The sequence below is a fragment of the Mastigoproctus giganteus genome, chromosome 10, assembly GCF_048544385.1.
Source record: "Mastigoproctus giganteus isolate SK-2022 chromosome 10, ASM4854438v1, whole genome shotgun sequence".
Classification (NCBI taxonomy): Eukaryota; Metazoa; Arthropoda; class Arachnida; order Uropygi; family Thelyphonidae; genus Mastigoproctus; species Mastigoproctus giganteus.
In genome coordinates, this window is record NC_143584.1 from 182,440,241 (window position 1) to 182,454,579 (window position 14,339).

The 14,339-nt window shown below is 35.9% G+C and overlaps 1 protein-coding gene across 4 annotated transcripts in view; it reads right to left on the reverse strand.

Moving 5' to 3' along the window:
• The window catches only part of LOC150079602 (galactosylceramide sulfotransferase-like), a 41,693-nt gene extending 33,637 nt beyond the window's left edge, over positions 1-8,056 (reverse strand). For all 4 annotated transcript variants that reach the window (XM_090382476.1, XM_090382474.1, XM_090382475.1 and 1 more), the window contains exon 1: positions 7,912-8,056. The gene's annotated coding sequence lies outside the window, so the exon portion shown is untranslated. The remainder of the gene's footprint in view (positions 1-7,911) is intronic.
• Positions 8,057-14,339: the final 6,283 nt, after the last annotated feature.

Consider the following 14,339-nt stretch of genomic DNA (forward strand, 5'->3'; position numbering starts at 1 on the left):
TGTTTTTTCGCTCTTGTCTTGCCGTACTGCTGGCATTATTTTATTTTATTATATAACTTTATTCTAATTTATATGATTATATTTCAAGCATCATGTAGAGGATTATGCGTTTTGCTGCCCCTGATGTGTGCTGTACCCTCCTTTTTATTTTTATTATGTAATATTCCTTTTCTAACATTATTTAAATCTAATTATATATATATATATATATATATATATATATGTGTGTGTGTTATTAGAATCTAAAAAAGTTTAATGATCTCTTTTTCCAAGGGAAATTTATTATGCATTATCAAAACCGTTCTTAAATATGTTTGATCATCCATTATATCAACATCGAGTTTTGCATCTACAAAGACAAATAATATATTATTCCAGAGTCTTGACGAGAAACACTGATATTAACCAGAATTATTAATTTTTAATTAATATAATTCTGGATAAAATTAAACGATGCCTTTACACTACGTATGTAGTTAAATTTATGGGTAAACTATGGTGTATCTACATAGTTAATTTAAACCCATATCATATTATGCCTTGTGCATTTAGTCTTTAAATACAGTATTATTCTGTTTACCATCGCTTATATTGTGGAATTAACTTCGCAACTGATGGCACGTTTTCATTATCAGGGTACCTGCCCACACACCGATGAGTAGGCCAACAAGCTTCGAAACGCGTCTGGGCGGTGGTGCTCACTGAGAATAAATAACAATAGCTTCCTCTACTAGAGAAGCCTTATTTATTTGAAGTATTGCAATACCTGGTATCTCGTTGTGAAGGTAACCACAATGAGATAAAATTAAACAGTGCCTTTACACTACGTATGTAGTTACATTTATGAGTAAACTATGGTGTATCTACGCCGAGATAGGCCTCCGTAGCCGAGTGGTCAGGAGCGGGAGTGCAGTAGCACACGCTCTTTGAGTAGACCGGGGTTCAAGCCCCTGACTGCTGAATACGGTCGATCTGCCAACCCGCACTGGACCAGCGTGGCAGATTATGGTCCATTTCCCTCAGCATGAATTGTTGAGGAGGCTTCCATCCTGCAGTGGGTTGATAATGGCTGCACTTTACTTTTTTTTTTTTTTTTATCTACGCCGATATTATAAAGTTAATTACGAAATTATAAATGAATGTAATGCATGCACGCTTTCTGGCGTTTTATGAGTGTTTCAAGTTAAGTATTTTTATCAGTTACACATACATAGTGTTCTGAGTGTTTCAGTATATACTGGTTGATGACCGATAATTATGAATCTGAAAAAAAATTAATCATATTTCAATAAAACAATTCATAATCTATTTCATTATGGATATGAATAAAAAAGCTTATCGCTGAAAATGAATTTTAGGATTGAATCCAATCCTAAAATTGTAGGATAGTAAGTTCATTCAGGAAATATGGTCGAACCGGCAGAAAACGAAACCGGTGTGATAGTAGAACTTGCTACGTCGGTAGGAGAGGAAGGTTTTGACGATATGACTACTGAAGCCCTCCTGAGTAGCACAGTTGATATGATCGCCCTCCTCCCCACACCGGGTAGAAAAGACCCGAGTTCGAATCCCGTCGATGAAGGGAGGAATTTTTTTTTTGTGGGTCTTTTTCACAACGTAGCTGAGTTAGTTGGGCGAGGGTACCATGGTTGTTTTTCCCGGAAACTCGGGTTTTTCGTCCATCAAAACAGAAAATCAACCTCAGGACACAAGCAATTTATAGACAATATACACAGAGTAACATGGCCTTAGTCGCCGATGCTCCTCAAAAAATAAAAAAAAAAAAGATATGATTTGGAACTGTTTTAAACAAATAAAGTATGGAAATTGCTTGACAGTTTCACAATTGCTTAGTGTTTACTGATTAACCCGAAAGAATGCCGAGAACGTGATCTTCTTACTCAATATAATTTGTTTTATCTAAATTTGCTAGTAAAAAAGCATAATTGGAATTCTCTGTTAAAATGAATTTATAGGTTTTTGAAAAATCATAACTTAACTTCTAAAATGTATAAGGCCCGATGAAAAGGATGCCATACGGTGTTTAGGGAGTCGAAATACCTCTGGTCGTCACGACATTTCACTTTCGTAAGTTGAACAGGTAATACCATGAATCATTAATATATGGAATCTAAATTGCCCGCATTTTATGGTTGATTTGCATGATGAAAACTCCTAGTTTTTTTTTTTTTTTTTTTTTTAAACTAAACAATCTGCCTCTTGCCCGGGACAGACTGGCTCGGTCTCCGCTTGAGAGAGAGAGAGAGAGAGAGAGAGAGAGAGAGAGAGTTCAATCTCGACAGAAATCGAAAGCAGGTAATTTCCACAGTTTCGAAGAACATCGGTAATATTTACGCTATCAGTGAGAGCTAATATTAATATGCTATTATGTTCGATCATAAAATGCAGCGATTTTAATAAAGTTTGTGGGATAAAGGATGTTTTTCTTCTCTCTAAATTATTTCAGATGATTGTGACCCGATGAGATGGTCACACATTCTGCAAAGTTTATTTTTTTCCCCCCAGATAGTCTACGAAATAAGACTTGATACAACCCAGCACAGCAGAGATTTAATCTCTTATTTCCATTTATAAGATTGTATAAAAAAAAAAAGCAAAAATGTGCTTATATACCAATCGTCTATTTACTTTTTAACTATATAGTATCGGTGTAAATACACCATAGTTAACCCATAAACTTGAGCTACGTATGTAGCGTAGAGGGCATCGTTTTAATTGTATCTCATATTGTGGTTGCCTTCACAACGAGATAGCTGCTATTGAATTACTTCCAATAAATAACGCCGTTATCTCGTTGTGAAGGCAACCACAATATGAGATACAATTAAAACGATGCCCTCTACGCTACATACGTAGCTCAAGTTTATGGGGTTAACTATGGCGTATTTACACCGATACTATATAGTTAATTACCAAAACCCATAAGGATTATGCCTAGTGCATTTCATTTTCAAAATATTTACTTTATAATATCAGTATGCTTCTCAATTGAAAAATCCATAAAAAGTAAAATTTTGCCATAATGTAATATAGAGGCACGAGAATTCAATGGAGTTTATAAAAATGTAACAAATGAAATAAGAGATCGAATTGACAAACATTTACATTTCATTTTGGGTTTCAGCATCGCCCAGATGGATTTCTCGTTGAAGATGACAAAGCAAAGATATTTTCTTAATCCTTTTCAATTTAATCAGAGGCTACTTCTTTTGCGGGGGGAAGGTTAGATGCTGTGACCAGGATATTATGGTGATCATCAGCACCTGTTAGCAGACGAAAAAGGTATCATGGGATTGCATTTTGCAGAGAAGGGCAATTGGAGTGTGATCGAGCTGGTGATACATTAACTCATATCTTAATACAGTACAATTTTACTTTCATTAGCATGATTTAGCTTCAACATTTATGCCTGCCAATAGGTTTTCCATAATTCTATGGGTACATTGAATCGGAAGTTTCGTTTAGCGTCTTTTAGCAGTTTTGCCTAGCCGATCGGTCTAGCCGGGTGGGTAAAGTGCCTGCCTAGCAACCCAAAGGTCGCGGGTTCGAATCCCGCCTCGGGCTTGGATCAAAGTACTGCAAAAACCTTGGGAGGTGCATTATGGCCACAGAAGCCGATTCGCCAATTACTACAAAAAAAAAAAAAAAAAGTTTTGCCTACTGCATAACATTCAAAGTTTGTCTATAGAAATTTCATAGCATTATATGCTATGAAAAGTTGCACTCAACAGTAAAAATCACGCAAAACAAATGCTTGTTACTGTTGTTATATAGCATAGTCAAAAAAGTTTCGGAATTTTTGAAACAGTGACTAATGGAAATGCCTTTTTTCATCTCCATCGTTATGTACGACTACGTAATTAATGACTAGTTGAGGCATGCGTGCTCTTTCAGTTTATATACCCACTCATTTTAAACGATAAAAAGTAAGTTTTCAATTAATGCTCTGAAACGCCTATAGATGACCAGAGTAAATAACCTCTGGTGATATTCACCTGCTAACCGTAGTGACAAAACCAGAGAGTTTGTTCTGGAATAGAAACTAGTCTTTCCATGAACCTCCTCTACCCACACCTCTGATAAAATATGGTGTTCCCTGACTACTTGCGGTATGATCTATAGTCAAACATACATAGGAAAAGTCACTGTAAGCCACCTAACAAGTCACTGCAGATCCTTCGGTAAGCCACCTAATAATCCACGTCCTTTAATAAATTAGACAGCTAGCATAATACATTCTTAACAACTTGCCATAACTTCGTCAGTCTATCAGTACATATACATGAGATATATAGATTTCTCGTATATATATTTCAAAATTTAACATCGCTGGACTATTAAGTTTCAAAACTTCGAGATATTTTTGGACACTTGTAGAATATGAGCTCTAACACCTGCTAGCAAGATCAATAGCGAGGGGAAAATGCGAGCTGAGATGAAGATAGCGAGTATGCTACATCAATTATTTAAAGTGAAAAACATTGTTAACTGAAAGGCTGCATCATTTAATTTTCTGTAATCTCATACAGTGAAAATAACCGCAGAGATCGATACGTCAACACAAAACTGTTCTGCAGTTATTATAAGACAGGGAAATGGAAAAATTTATGGATACTGATAAAAATAAAATAAATGCTAAGTCGAGGTTCAAGTGGCCACTAAATTAGGTAAAAAAAAAGTAAAGTGCAGCCATTATCAACCCACTGCAGGATGGAAGCCTCCTCAACAATTCATGCTGAGGGAAATGGACCATAATCTGCCACGCTCGTCCAGTGCGGGTTGGCAGATCGACCGTATTCAGCAGTCAGGGGCTTGAACCCCGGTCTACTCAAAGAGCGTGTGCTACTGCACTCCCGCACCTACCTAACAACGAGTTGCTCAAACAACTTTAAAATTAGTGTTGTGGAAAAAAATGAGGAATCCCATCAAGGGCTACAGCAGAAAATTTTCGGGTGGTAACAAGAGAAAAAAAAAAATCCGTTTGTACGGATACGGCCCCAAGGGACCTAACGAATTCGAATTCATTATAACTGCTTTATTACAGCTAATATATGCCACTTTCAAAGTTATTAAAAATTGGGCATGTATTTTTTGTGACAGCAGATGGGCTCCATCCGTCTGTTATCACAAGGTTCAGTTACTGCTGTAAGGATGAAAAGACGAGTTTAGTGGACATTCAGCTAAAGCGAGGGTTTAGCTATGTTTGTAGAAACAATTTACTATATGTCTGTTTTTTTTTTTTTGTTTTTTTTAAGTGATTGAAAAGAATCTAAAAAGGAAATTTAAAATAATTCTGTAAATTACATGTAAAATTGAAGTAGTCAAACGAGGATATTGATATTTTCAATATAAAAATTCAATAACTGGTCTAAATTATCATTAAATCCTTTATTGCATATTACTTAATTACATATTTCATTACACAAGGAAAAAAGATAGCAGCATTAATCATCATAGTTGGAATATTTGTAGGCATGGGTTAGCATCATGAGTTATCTCAAAATTCTGAATTGTGTAGAAATACAGTACGTAGACTAAGTGACCACTATATTAGATACACCTACCTAACAACGAGTTGATACATTTTAGCCCTCAAAATAACATTGATTCGTTTGGAAATGAACCCAGCTTAGTCATGTCAAGTGCTGACCCATATTGGCTAAATTTCTACCTGCAGTGTAATAAATTGGATAATTGCAGACCTCTACTCCGAAGAGCTCATTCCACTTCATCCCACAGGCGTTCAATTGGATTGAGATCTGGTAACTTAGGACGCCACAGCAGAAAAGCTAAATTCACTCTCATGTGACTACCTTACAGTCATGAAGGCACGCGCCTGAAACATTTTCAGAAAGCATACTAACGTTAGTCCATTGGTACCGAGGGACCAATATGAATCACGAGTAAACTCCCCACACCATTACACGGCCACCACTAACCTACGCTATTAACAACTGACAAAATAAGTGCACTGACTCGTGCTGTTTTCACAATTTTCTGGTCTTCCGGAATTCGTCAGACTGGGCAATGTTTTTTCAATCACTGTACAGTGTTGATGTTCCTGAACCCGCTGTAACCACATATTGTGTTTATTGCTGACAGGAGTGGAATCTGGTTCGGTCTTCTACTGAAAGTTTCCATCACAGTGTACGACGAGTTTTGCATTTTGAAATGTCTCTTTGCTTATCACTGTATTCTGGGTTATTTGACTAGTTGTAGCCCTTCTGTTGTTGCTAGAGGCTTCCATTGGCCTCTCGCATCAACCAGCTTTTTCTGACCCACCACAGGATTGCAGTTGGTTGGATATTATTAAACCGATCTCATTAAACCCACGACATAGTCGCACGGGAAAACCCCAGCAGGATTACAGTTTCTGAGATACTAATTGTCATGCCACATTCAAAGTTATTAAATCTCTCTTGTCCATTCTCGCACTAAGTTGCATACATATAACATCCCTAAGTATCCACTCAGCAGCTTTAGAACTCATGTTAAGGATGATGTTGGTACTAAACGGGCGCTGCATTTAACGTAAAGGATAGGCCTGCTTAATAAAGTGGGTCCTCTGAGTAATTGTTAATCAAAGCTTAATATTGCGAGAATGATTATGAAAAATACCTTCATTTCTGTTTTACGAGTATGAAAACTTACAAGGAAGTAACTGCAACTAGCATTAAAATTACTTAGCAACTATATAGATACTGCTAATTCACTATTTGTTTTATTGTAAAAAGACTGAAATTTAGACCAAGATTCTTACCCATGGATCTTTCCGACAATGAGCTAGTGCTTCGCGGTGATTGGACGATCTATTCCTTGCCGTAATTTTGTTTCCCCCAAGTGATGGGGGGGGGGAAAGTACCCCAAAACCGTTTATTGTGAAAGGAGTTTCCCTCATTTGGCGCTGGTTTAAAATCAGGAAACAATCTTCCCCCTCACCATTTACTGCTGGTTTTAAATCGGGAAACAAAATTACACAAAGAAATAAATCGTCCAATGAGTGCGAAGCAGGGAGGAAGGGAGCCAGACGTGCTCACTCTTTGCTGTCGCAAAGGTTTCAAGAGTAAGAATCTTGTTCTAAAGTTTAACCAAAGACAGTTATTATACTAGCATTTTGTTTCAATAATTTAACATCATATGAAAACATATTTGACAATCAACAAGAAAATCATTTTTACGTTTTATAAAAGTGACATGGATTTTGTTTGGTTAGGAGCTACTCTAATTATGATAAATAAAGGATTACAATTCATAAAGCAAAGCAACAAATTTTTACCAATGGTTACTGCGCAAACATCGCTTGTTAAATTTCATTTCTGTTGCTCTCGTATTTTCATATTCAGTCTGTAATTTTGTAAGTTTGGGTTATTAAAATTGTACACGATACAATATTTCGTATACATGCCATATAATTCAATAAAATAATCCAATGATTGGTTTAAATTATCATTAAAGCCTTTAATCAACAACATGCTTTCAAAACGAAAATCGCTGAAGAAATAATTTTTACTTTTATAGTACGTAATTTGTCTATCAATTTATTGTTGATTTTAAAGCAGTTATTTAAGAAAAAAATAAAGTAAATTTGAATAATTATCTATGTATTAGAAAAGTGCAAAAGAATTTATTTCAACAAATAGTGATTCTTTTGAAATAATTTCATGCACCCCCAACAAGTTCGTTGTAATAGAATTTCACTGAAGTATTCGCATTCTTCAAATAAACTTGAGTTTCTTTCTTTTGATTAATATAAACTCCAAAGTAATCAATTTAAAATATCGCCATAAGTGCTCCAGAAAGTACGTCCGGATATACATTCGTTAGCATTATGCAGGCCAAGGCTTATCCAAGCTCAGTATCAGGCGCCACCACAGAAATTTAAGAACTTACCGGGGGAGAAAGCCTAAGAGTAGAGAAGCGCAATCTAACAGCAGTCTTGTTGAGATTTCTTTCCATAAGAGTATTGTAGAACAAGTGCCAGATTTGTTGCATTCTTAGGACTAGTATTTGTAACCACTCTTGTCCCACTAATGAAGTTCTATGCGCATGTTTAAGTATCCTGGATCCCTTATATACTTCAGTGACGTTTCTTCTCACGAACTGCACGTGCTTCTCAAGGACACTGAACGGCACGCGAACAGGAAGCTCGTGAAGAACATACAGAATAAAGTGCAATATTGATGACTTGTAATAGCGGATCCAATCTTTCTAAGTTGCTGGGGCGTTTTATGTAAAATAATACTCATACGATAAAATAAACATAAGTAAAACACAAAGCAGTAAAATGTCACAAGAAGGGGCCATCTCGAACTTCCCCTACTTAATTTAACTCTCCTATAGTCAGTTTAATTGCCAACAAGTAAAATATGAATGAAAATAATAAACTTGGTTAGGCCACACCACTTAACCGCCTATCAACATGTAACAATCGATATATATGATGATTCCCATCGATTATATATCGATATGTGTTATTTTTGAAAGAAGTGATTGGACTGTTATTAACTAGTATACTTGCAGTCCATTCAACTTTACAGATGAGATGCTGATAACTAGAGGGTTGCATGCCACTTAGAAGTTAGGTTTTCAGGAAACGTAGATATCCGCTAGAAGAGTTTTTTTTTTTTTTTTTTATTCCCTAATAGGGTATAACGCACGCTAATTTTTGAAATAGAAGTTAAAGTGATATAGGTAAGCCACCAAAATTACTTCTATCAAATTTATAAGCGATATCTCTTTCAAAAGGTTATTTTATTAGCTGTTTATTGATATTTAACATTATTTATTAATTAGTATTTAATAATGAATATTTAATGTTATTAGAGTCAAATTATTTCGAAGTTTATGCTGTCAGATAGTAATTTAATTTGTAAACCTGTTCCTAAATCTACCCGGGTGTGGAGTAAGTATCAGATGATAATTAAAATTCCAAATCTGAGGAAATAAAAAATAATGTATGGAAGTGACTTGCCTGTTTGTAGAAAGTGGAATCTTTGTGGACAATAATGATTTTCTGCGGAAAAAATAGGCGATATCAAGAAGTTGAAGAGAATGTTGGTGAATGTCTACTTCAATTTACATAAGATAGCATTCACAAATTACGTAATTCAAACAGGGCGGGACAGATAAAATGTTATAATGCATTATGGGTGAAAGGGGGAAGGTACCGCATGAATGTTACTAACAGATTTTTCTCTTAAAAAATAAAAAAGTAGTTAAGTATTTTGCTACGTAATATTGAGGAGGGAGGACAAAGATTGTGTTGAGAAACTTTATGGAGGGGTGTCCAAAAAATTAAAAACAATCACGTCATTTGTGAATGGCTCCCTAAGACACAAACTTTTCGTATCTAACAATATTAATGTCCTTAAATTGCATGGGTTCTGTAGTCGGTTTGCCTGTTTTGCTGTACAAATAATCCAAATTTCCGGGGGAGGGGAAGCGAGTGAACCTTGCTATCCTCGCTTGAGACCGACTAATTGAGCCACAGAATGAAAAAAGCCCATAAAACTTCCTCGTGTCACTGACGAGATTTGAACGAGGGCCTTTTCAACCCGGTTCGAGTCACATGGTGTGGGAACTCGCTGTTGCAGTGAACACACGTAATGTGTGTCCGATGAATTCCATTTTGCAGATATAGAGCAAGCGATCTGAAACAATGAATCTAGCATGCATCACACACTCAGTTATTTCTTCTACAAAAACAATTTTCATAAAAATTGCTTGTAAAATTTAATTTCTGTCGCTCTCGTATTTTCAAATTCAGTCAAATTGATGCAAAACGGGAAAACCGACCATATAATCAAATACGTTGCATTGAACCCAGACATCCCATCAACCTCAAGTTTCTCCATTTTAATCTGGCCGAAAAGCTGAGGAAACGTTTCTCTCTTTTTATTTTTGTTTTTATAGTGACTCCAAATACGAATGATTATTGGAACTTACACAATGAGAATGTTATGTTTCTTCAAGCCACATAATTAGGCCAAGTAAAAGAGGTGGGTGAAGAAATAATGAAGCAAGAGAATCGAAGGTGAGTGAGAACAATAACTGTCATAATAGTCATTCGAGAACGATCTCATCAGCCATAAGGTATCATGTCCTAAATTGAATGTTCCCTGGTCGGTTTGGCTGTTTTTCTTAAAAAAAAAAAAAACCGTAATATCTGGAGGGGAATCTTGGTATCCACGCCTGAGACTGACTAACTCAGCATACAGTGAAAAAAAGCCCATAAAAGTTCCTTGCATCATTGACGGGATTCGAACCTGGGATTTTTCCACCAGGCGTGGGGAAGGACGGTGACTGGACATGTGTTGTGTTTATGTAAGGCAGTCCCTAAAAGTCAGTTCAACTCCGCCATGGTTCTCTGTGATGATACACAAAACTCTGTACAATGGTCATAAATGAGTGTAGTGCTATGTTTGTGCAGTGTGTGTGTGTTGTTTCTAGCTATTTTGCTACCAGGAAGCAGCGATCACAAGGAAGACTGCTTTCCAGTACCCGTCCACACCACGAGGAGACGGACAAAAACTATATATGTATTATACTAAATGTATTATATCCAGCACCCATAGGAATAAGCAAGTTGTATAGGTGCAGCAGTCTCCTATATTCAGGTACGGTGGTGAAGACCACAAAGAATCCTGTATCACTATAGATGGTGTAATTCCAATGGATGCCAGCAGTTCTCGTACCCGGGAAGCCCAAATGGGGAGGACGGTGATTATAACCACGCGCGAATGGTGAGTGAGATCTTTGTTTTAATTTATTTATCGTACTAGGCGGTCCCGGCCAAACCTTGGGAATCTGCGTATATTTTCAACATAAATAATATTTAAAATTTACAGATTTACTCCTAAAAAAATAACATAAAAATGTCACAATCAGGTCTCAAATCCAAATCAAGTGTCAAGTAACAGATTCTCCAAAACACATGAATAGATTGAAAACAGTTCCTTCTTGAAGGTCTTTCTGAGCAGATCTTTCTTGAAAAAAATCCGTACAGAGACGCCACTAGTGGCAAAAGGAATCACATTCAGGAGTATGATAGGAGGTGACGCACCAGATTATAATCAAAGAGCACAAAGAATCGAAATCTCTAGCCCCTAATCAATTGCCTCAGAATACTTGGATTTTCTTTGTAATCTAACGTAGAAATGCGCAGATGACGCATTCAAGTTGACCAGGCATTATCAACCAAGACACCATGAACTAAGTCGACACAGAAACGCCAGACAAAAACCATCAGATGATTTGGTACCATGAACTAAATCAGTGAAAAAACTCTAGTTGTCATTTGTTTGAAGGCCCTCATCTAGCTGCAGCAAAAGACGTGCAAAATTACCAAAAGTTATAAGGCGGTAAATCCAACAGACCTGCCGGCCAGAAACCATACTATGTGTCATGGAAAGCAAGTGGTTGAAATAAGGGAAAGGTTTCTAATTACGTACTGTATTTGCAAATCGAAAGTTTTTGCGACCGAATTAATGATATTGAGAGCAATAATTCTGTACACATAGACTGGAGTATTTTTTATAAATGGGAATGATGTATGAATAATTTAACCAAGCGATACAGCAACCAGAGTAGGATGAATTAAATAGCTAATTGAAGAGTGGAGGCAGGGGGAAGCAGAGTGCTTAATCTTTTTTGTTGTTGTTGTTGTTATATTAGACATCCTTTTTCTCAAAAACCAAGAGTTAGAATTAAGATTAGGTGGTACCACACGATATTAAGTAAATCCTCAGATAGCCTAGTCTTGATATAATTAGTACCGACGTTTACAACAATATTACTTTTTGGGCCCTTAAAAAATGATATTCACTCTACAACATTAACTTTTGTCCCTAGCAGATATACCTTAGTACTATTTCACCTATCCTTTTTACACAATATATTTCCTGTTTCGCTGACAACAGATTCACCAACACTAGCTACTTTCTCTGGGACCGACCAGCACTTTCTGCCATTGTAGATTATCTCTAGTGTTGAGTTGAGCAGCTGAGTGCTTGATGGGTCCTTCGTTTTAATTCTTTCGATAATATAACTCTTTTTTTCACGTTCTCATATTCGCACGTTAGAATACTAAATTATCGTTTAGTCTCCTCGCATTTTTTGCATCAAAAACACATAAAAGCATCTCCTTTGGACGAGAACCGTCTAACTGTATCATATTTCACTACAGTTATCTGCAAAGGTGCTGCAAGTAGTTCACATAAAACTCTGATTCATATAATAATTTTTATCTTTAGATTTAGACTTAACCATCCATTGCAAACGCCCTTAATGGAAGGCGATCACATCTAAGAGTTATAAGTAATCTTTGCGAATATCAGACATCTCTTGCACGTCTATGTTTAAAAGAACATAGGCAGAGCTAAGTGCTTGTATTAAGCTAACGGATCATATTTCTGTGCGTAATTGTAATTCGATATTATGAAATTAGAGAAGAGCATTGGTATAATTCGACGAAATTCGGATCGTAATTGTCAAACGATAGCAAACAAGACGCAAGTATACACGAGATTCAGATATACAAGAACAGAACACGGTCAAGTTTACAAGTACAGTAATAGGAACACTAGAAGTACAAGCATGAATAGATACATAAGCACTCTATATGCCGTTGCTTCAGCTCTAATTATTACTGACTAAATTGAATTCGCCCTATTGAAAATATTGTACGGTTTCGCATTTCGATTGAGTTTAACATTGCTTTAAAAGGTATGGCTGAAGGGGAACCAAAAAGAGCCAGTATTTTTGGATTAAACTAAACCGGACGATTAAAATATATATATATCATTAATAATAAAAAGCTAAACCTGAACCAAACCTGATATTCATTTATTTTTTTCGATTACCAGATTCAAGACGGTTATATCTTGTAAAATTCGACACCTGTAAGAGTTTCTTTAGACATAGTCTACTACAGTACTCCAGCAGGCTATACTTTAGACACAGAAAAAATCGTCATATTAAGTTTTAAACTTAAAATAATAATAAGCTCAAATTAACGTTTCAAGCATCATTATTTGAAAACAAACTTTCCCCAAGTTTCTTCTTTGGAAAACTGCTTAGGATGCTCAAATTTATAAATATACTCTGGGTATATAGTCGAGATAGTATCAAAAAAATAATAATAAAACCTCAAACTATTATATTAGGGCCACCCATAATTTCTTATATATGCCCGTACAGGCACCCTCCCCCCGTATAACACGGTACTTATATAACACGGTTTCGCTCTGACACGGTTAGAGAATTTCGGTAAACGTGCCTTGAGTGACCGGGGTTGAAGCCCGTGACTGCTGAATACGGTGCTGTTTCTTGTATTATGTCTATCTTGTGAATTTTATTTTTTTAAACCTCGTATAACATGTGGACATGTGTTTTTGTAAGAGGAGTTAGAACGTTAGTTCAACTCCGCCTCGTATCTCTGTGAAGAACAGTATCACTACAAATGGGCCAGATATGTGTATGACGTAGGTTTGTGTGTATTATGTGTGTGTGTTCTGTTGTTATGTTCTGGCCTCTTGGCTACCCAGAAGCATCAGTCACCTGGACAGATGATTCTGGGTACTCGTCCACACCACGGGAAGGTGGGCCAGTCCCAGCAAAACACGTACTATCTCAATACGAGACTCTGGCCCACCTGATGTTGCCAAAAGGTGGGCCAGATTCCTCTAGGGGCCCACTCCAGAGGAGAGAGAAAAAAAAAAATGTAATTTTCCCGTGGTGCAAAAAAAAAAAAGTAATATGACCGTAAAATGTGAAACAACAACAAAAAAAAATAATAATAAATAAATAAATAAAAACAACAACAGTGTGACAGCAACCCTGAAGAACGCAATGAGAAGAGAGAGGGAAAAAAATAACGTGACAGCCACACTGAAGAACGCGAAGAGAAAAGAAGAGATGAAAAAAAAAAGTGATATTACTGTAGAACGCGAAACAACAAAACAAAAAATAATAAACAGAAAAAAATAAAATTAAAAAATAATAATAACATAAAATAAATAGAAAAAAATAAAATAAAAAAATATTAAAAAATAAATAGAAAAAATAATAGAAACACAAAAAAAAATAAAAAATAATAATAAAATAAAATAAATAGAAAAAAAATTAAAAATAAATAAATAAAATTAAAAATTTAAAAAAAAAATGTAACAGCAACCCTTAAGAACGCAAAAAGAAAAGAGAGGGAAAAAAACCCATATCACAGCCGCACTGACTGTAGAACGCGAAGAGGAGAGAAGGGATGGGAAGAAATAAAAAATAAATAAATTAAAAAAAAAAAAAAAAAGAGAGAGAGAGAGAGA